Genomic DNA, 6432 nt, shown 5'->3' on the forward strand with positions numbered 1-6432 from the left:
TCCTCCTCCATGTCCTAGTAAACTGACAGCACTGCGACCGTACAAGACGCAGACGACGTGATCAACGAGCGAGATCATCTCTAGCAGGTTTTTGGGCTTTGCCGAGGCATTTCCTGCTAAACGTCAAAGACAGAAAAGGAGGCGAACTCCACCGTGTGAAACTCGAGGAAAGTTTGCGCTGGGAGTCTTTTGCTGGGCTTCTGTCCAGAGCGAATCAGACGGGGCTTTGTGTTTCGGGGGCCGCGAGCGAGGCCAAGGCAGAGCTGGATCCTCGCTGTGAGCTGTAAATGAACAGACAAATATTGGCTCTTAATTGAAGGCGGCAGTTGTCTGTGTGCATAGGCAGAGGCTCCCCGCTGCGAGATTGTGGTCAAACACATTGAGATGCTAAGAGGCTACTTCCCCTCTCTCTCTCCCCCCACCTTTCTCTCCTCAGCACTTGGCGAGGTTCCTTCATTATTACTTTGCAAACCCTCACCTTGCTATAATAAATTCCAACTCTAGTCTACAGTACTAGACAGTGTAGATAGACGGGGACAAAAAAGGGGATAATCAGCAAGAACACTCCTGAGCCGGATTGATACCAACACCGGCACAGTCATTTTCTGCCTCTTTTCCTCAAATCAGCCGCCGTCTTTCCCCTCGCAATCTCTTCCTTTATATTGTACGTGCTGTTATCCGGTGCGAGAAGGGGAACCTGGATGAAAAATGAGCGAGATCAAAACTGTAATGAAAACCCAGCGAGTCTGTAATTGAGTACGCACGTCCGAGTCCTGACAAGACGGATTCAGAAGCGGCGGACATGATCAAAAAAGTGCCTCGCCTCCAATTTCTCCAAACTCCATCAATCAACACGCATCACCGCGACGACCGGGGCACCGGGACGTTCCGGCTCAATGAGAACCAATCAGTGAGGGAGTGGAAAAGAGGGGTGGCGGGGGGTGAGGGTTGAAGGGTTCAACCCAGAGAGTGGAGGAAGAGGGTGGGCCGATACTGAGGGAGGGAGAGGGAGGGGCAGGAAGCGAGGATATAGTTTCAGAGCCCAGCATGATAGCGATCGTTGTTTTGCCTAACTTTGCATATTCAAATGAAGCTGGATACACGCGGGCTTGGCTTGCAGCTGCACTGAATCTCCCCTAAGTAATATGGCAGCCTTTCCAGTTGGCTTAACACAAAGGGCACAGAATATATGGTCACCTAGCAGGTACAGTACATTACCCTGCAATTAGGAGTTGCAGAAATAAGCACCAACGCGCACACACACACAGACACACAGACACACACACACACACACACACACACACACACACACTCTCTCTCTAGCTTGCCTGGACCTGCAGCTATCCAGGAGAACACCGTATCAGATTCCCTCTTGGGTTAGACCTGGGCAGGGCAGCATTGTACTGACCAAGGTATCAAACTACATTCAGCATCCATACATGCACATGACACCAAGGGAGCGGCTTCAACTTCCCCTTTGTGTGTCACCCCCCCCCCACCTCCCCCCTGCGCGTTTTGGCTCTTTGCCAAGCAGTCCCAAAAATACCTTGCTGTTTAGCTGAACGGTGTCTAAGCAGAATAAGGAAGCCCCCAGGAGACATCAAACAGTCCCGAGCTCACGAGAGGCTGTTAAGACACTTTCTTTATCACAGTCTAAAGTGACAGTGACTGGCAGACCTTGCATTTAAACCCAGTCTGCAACACAGCTGTATCGTCACATCGAGACGACCCGATTGCTATCACACCCCTGAGATACGGTGCCTGTATGAGAAAGAGAAAGGCAGAGAGACGGAGAGAGTGACTGAAGGAGATGAGAGCTGAATTCTTGCACTTGGTGGTGGGGGGGACATCTTTTCCAGCTTCCAGCTTTTAAATTCATACGCTAGGAGATGCAGCGGCGCAGTCACACAGGTCCATTTCAGAGCCATCCTTTCAACTAAGTGGGGACTGTGTCAACAATCTCCCTCTAGAGAGTGACACGGAGGCTGGAAGAGGCAGAATACAAACAGGAAGAGGGGCGAAGACAAACACAAGGTAGATAGAAGTGGAAGATTGAGAAGAAGAGGAGTGACTGCATGCAGATAGGATGGATAAACTGATGACAGCATTTCTTTAAGTACCACATCTGAGAAATAAAATATTATTCCAGTCAATTAGAAATCTTATAATTAGAATATAAAAAGAAACGGTGCTTGAGGCTCCAAAAAGTCTCAGATTACATTTTAATGGTGTCTCTGCGCAATTTGTATTATCTACAGGAAATAATGGTGCAGTACAAACTGAATGGAGTTATGGAGAAGAGAGACGGCTCCACAGTCAAAGAGTAGAAGAGAAAACAAACCCAGGTACTGTGAATGAACTCTTTACAGCTTGAGCAGGACCTCACAACCAAGAAGTGACAGATAGCCAGGGTACGGAGGAGGTGGAGGTGATGGCAGTGAGACACAAGGAGCGCCAGTCAGACAGGCTGAACGGAGCCCTGGTGTCCCTCTGTCAGGCTGGTTCAAACCGGGGACAGAAGCAGTATTATGGAGCTGTGGGCCTGCACAGGGGCACAACAATAGCGCCAGTGTGTGATCCTTTGGAGCATCCAAACAGCTGGGAGATAGGAGGTCTGTCAGTAGCTCTTCTAAATGGCACATAGCAGGGGTAACACACACACACACACACACACACACACACACACACACACACACACACACACACACACACACACACACACACACACACACACACACACACACACACACACACACACACACACACACACACACACACACACACACACACACACACACACACACACACACACACACACACACACACAGTCTCTGCTTTTCCCACAATCCCTGGACCACAGTTCCCGTCTCCCCTTCATGCCAAGCAGCAATTCCCTCGTTCCCCACTTTAACTACTCACTTCATTCCTGTGACCCCCGTGTTAGTCTCTGTTTCTTGCCATTACACCAATTCTCCTCTATATAGAGAGAGAAAGACATTCTTCTTGTTGGCATGAGAAAGCCAGCGACTGGCAGAGCATCAGAGCAATGTCAACAAGTAAGAGAGCTACAAAAGCCCCAGCAAGAGGCATGCCAAAGCCCTTCTATCACTCGGGCCTCTGAAACATAGGGAAAAACACGAGAACTGCAAACTACGCTGGAATGTCACCCCTTGTAGCAAAGGAGTTCACAAACATCGGGTAGAACTGTGACATTGTGATCTGTTCAAGTCCGGGAATACAGGTTTAGGTAGTAGTGCTGACTAAAACTGATTGATTCTGCATTCCCGTTTATATAAACATGGCAAATATTTCCATGTACGATCCCGCCGAGTCGTTACCAAACCTATCCTATAGCTCCAACGCAGTCATGTGATGTTTAGGGTGCCGCTGTTGCAGACTGATAAATCTAACAGCTGCAAGGGGGCCTCAGTCAGTGCTGCGTTCACATACAGTGGCCGACATGTTTACCTCATACGCTTGATTTACACAGACACAGATTCATCTCGCCTTGTGTGGCTACTGCACACATGTAGTACAAATAGTTTGAGAATTGCAGAGATCACATCGCCCGAGTCTACAATTCAACCTGAATTTCATATAGGTAATTGGTTCATGTTAAATTAGATTGTAGATTGCAGCATCCCAGTGGACGGTCACACTGTTACGGCAATAGTGACGTGCATTGGAGATAAGCAAGACATCAGGAGCTTTCAATCTATCCGAGCCGAATCTAAACAGTGACCTTATTGTCTAAACCAGCCTTGCGTTAAACGGATAAACTGTCCTCATTTCCAGACAAAGTTTGGAGAAATGCCACTGTGACCTGCTTTTCAGTGAGTGCACAGAAAAATCCAGGTTGAATCTGTGAAAGCCAGGTGCAATGTGCTTTGTGGAGCTCCGGTGTACCGCTGCCTCGAAAACATAAGTGCACAAAGATGTGAGGCTTTTATTCGACTTCTTAAAAGCACTCACTAAGAATGAATGAAGATGTAATAACTGGGAATGCAAACCATGACCTTTAAGCTTGAAATCCACAATAGGGCTCATTTTGTTCAGATCTAGTGACCCATACACGTCACCTGCAGCCTCTGTTACACCTAATCTCCTGTCAAAGCAGCAGGCAGTATGCCACACACTTGCATCATGGCTCTGCTACAGATCACAGCTGCTGATCTTCCTATAGGTAATTCATTCATCACCAGCTATTGATCTGCCTGTATGTGTTCACTGCAGTCTGCTCCAACACTGACAAGCAATGTCTGAACCGGCTGCTTCACAGTAACAGTTCCGTGCAGCTTCCCCCAAAAGAAACCATATAGACAGACTTCAATAATATGGTCAGTTTGTAACCCATATACCACACAGCATCTCATGGGTTCGCCTGATTTACTGCACTTAACATCTTCAAGCTGCCGCCACATACATGCATGCATCTCATAACTGCAAAACAGTTGAAACTTCTCTCTTCCTTAAGACCAATGTTCTTGCTGCACTTGAAGTAGTACAAAGAAGGTTTCGGATTTCACAAAGCATGATTTCCACTGGGTTGAAGGCTACCATCCCCCATGACTGCAAACCAAGCTAGCTGGAATACGACCCCAGCCCCTATCCTCTTGTCTGAAGCAAGTCAGTGCATTCTTATTGGGAAAATGTAATCACTGCATGGCAGTAACAATGGTCTGCTTACCATGTTGCAAGAAACTGACATCTACTACTCAAACAGTGCTGGAATAGGAACAACAATTATTTGTGGGGTGCAGAATCCCCTATAAATACCTGCACTGCAAATATCTGCTCTCCAGTTTCTCCTCAACGTGTTACTCCTCCTGAATTATGTCAAATTGCTGTGCAGATGTGGAGCTTTGCAATTAGACATGAAATCAACAATGAATAAATACAGATTTTAGACTTTAAAATAGCAATATTTAGCTGGATTCCTGGCGTTGTCAACACTGTCACATCTGTCACCCGTGTACTTAATGTGGTACAGTGATGGCCAGGCAGTGTTAAATTACCACGGTTGTGTTACTTGTCAACCAGCTCCAGTTTTGCAGTCAAACGTTACAACGAGATGACCCGGTTATGGTTTAGTTAGTTGCAGCTGTGAGATGCAAAACCGTAGCCAGTGTAGTCACATTTTCCACATTTCAAGTTCAAAAAAATCTGCTGTCGTGTGCCAAACGTGAACAGTTTATTAATTACCTGAAACGTTTGTTCTGTTCTTCTTATTTCCGAGCCATTTTCTAATTAATTGAAGAGCGTGTCACCGTGTCCGTGAATTTATATCTCCAGGTCGGGTCCATGATAGTACCGATACGCCGCTGAAACAAATGCACTCCTGTTGTAGGCAGCAGAGGGGAGGAACCCAGGCACCCTTTTTTCCAAGGGATTCACCGTGGAGATGTTGCTGAAATAGACAGTAAAATCGGTCCCGTTAAGCTTACGACCGGTTGAGTAGCGAAAACGTCCCCGTCAATTTCCCCTCTCGTGTCGGGAAAATCGTTTTTTCTACAGTAACGAGAGTCAGTAAATGTGTGTCTTCGAAAGAAATCCCTATTATTATCTCTAATAATGGTACGTACCACTCTATTGTTGGGGCGCGAGGAAGCGTCTCATACAACTACTTCAGGAGGCTCGCGGACGAAGAGCGCACTCACGTGATTGGTTCGTTAGCTCTGGCTGTAACGCTGCGCTGTCCAATCGATAGATCAAAGGCGAAGGCATCGGTTTCGACTGTTCTAATCCTCGCTATTCATAACTGTCCTCACATTATTACACTATTCATCTATCTCTTCTGCGCTGATCGGTTATTGTATTATATTCATCTCGCAATCAAAGTAATAAAGATATGCCCATGGCTTTTAGAAATAAAAGCACCAGATGTCAGAGCGATAGTTAAATATAACACTGCCAAATAATCAAGACTTTTCCATGATTTCATTTCATATTGATTAAATCAAGGACGCAAGTGATTTATTTGACTACTATGGCTTTATGTGTCATGGAATTGTTTTTATTAAATTTATCAAATGCATTTTATTTGTATAGCTCAATATCACATCGCCACAACGTCTCAAAGGGCTTTACAGGTCCAACGACAGAGGGTTCCTGACCCAACCAAGAGGTCTCTAGGAAGACAAGGAAAAACTCCCAAAAACCTTAATGTATAAGGAAAAGGGAAAAACCTTGGGAGAGGCCATTAAGAGAGTTCCTCTCCTCCAACACCCAGATGTGACGTCTTGGGTACAGCCTTCCACACCGCATCGGTCATGCGCAAGACCAGACTTGACTAGATAACCTCCTTTTAAATGTGGCAAAGGCAAATGTGTTGTTTATTGGGTTGCTACTTCGCGTACAACAGTATGGGACTCTATAGCTACAGAAATAAAGAAAGTACGCCGTCGATCTAACAAAGTGATGTCATCCAATAAA

The 6432-nt window shown here is 46.2% G+C and overlaps 1 protein-coding gene across 1 annotated transcript in view; it reads right to left on the reverse strand.

Annotated features, from left to right (window-relative positions):
• The window catches only part of wasf1 (WASP family member 1), a 37811-nt gene extending 32181 nt beyond the window's left edge, over window positions 1–5630 (reverse strand). The window contains exons 1-2 of the mRNA XM_076145850.1: window positions 5583–5630; window positions 5203–5407 (exon numbers count right to left, since the gene is read on the reverse strand). The gene's annotated coding sequence lies outside the window, so the exon portion shown is untranslated. The remainder of the gene's footprint in view (window positions 1–5202; window positions 5408–5582) is intronic.
• Window positions 5631–6432: the final 802 nt, after the last annotated feature.

The sequence above is a fragment of the Genypterus blacodes genome, unplaced genomic scaffold (genome assembly GCF_046128005.1).
Source record: "Genypterus blacodes isolate CSIRO-AG114 ecotype Tasmania unplaced genomic scaffold, CSIRO-AGI_Gbla_v1 ptg000031l_1, whole genome shotgun sequence".
Classification (NCBI taxonomy): Eukaryota; Metazoa; Chordata; class Actinopteri; order Ophidiiformes; family Ophidiidae; genus Genypterus; species Genypterus blacodes.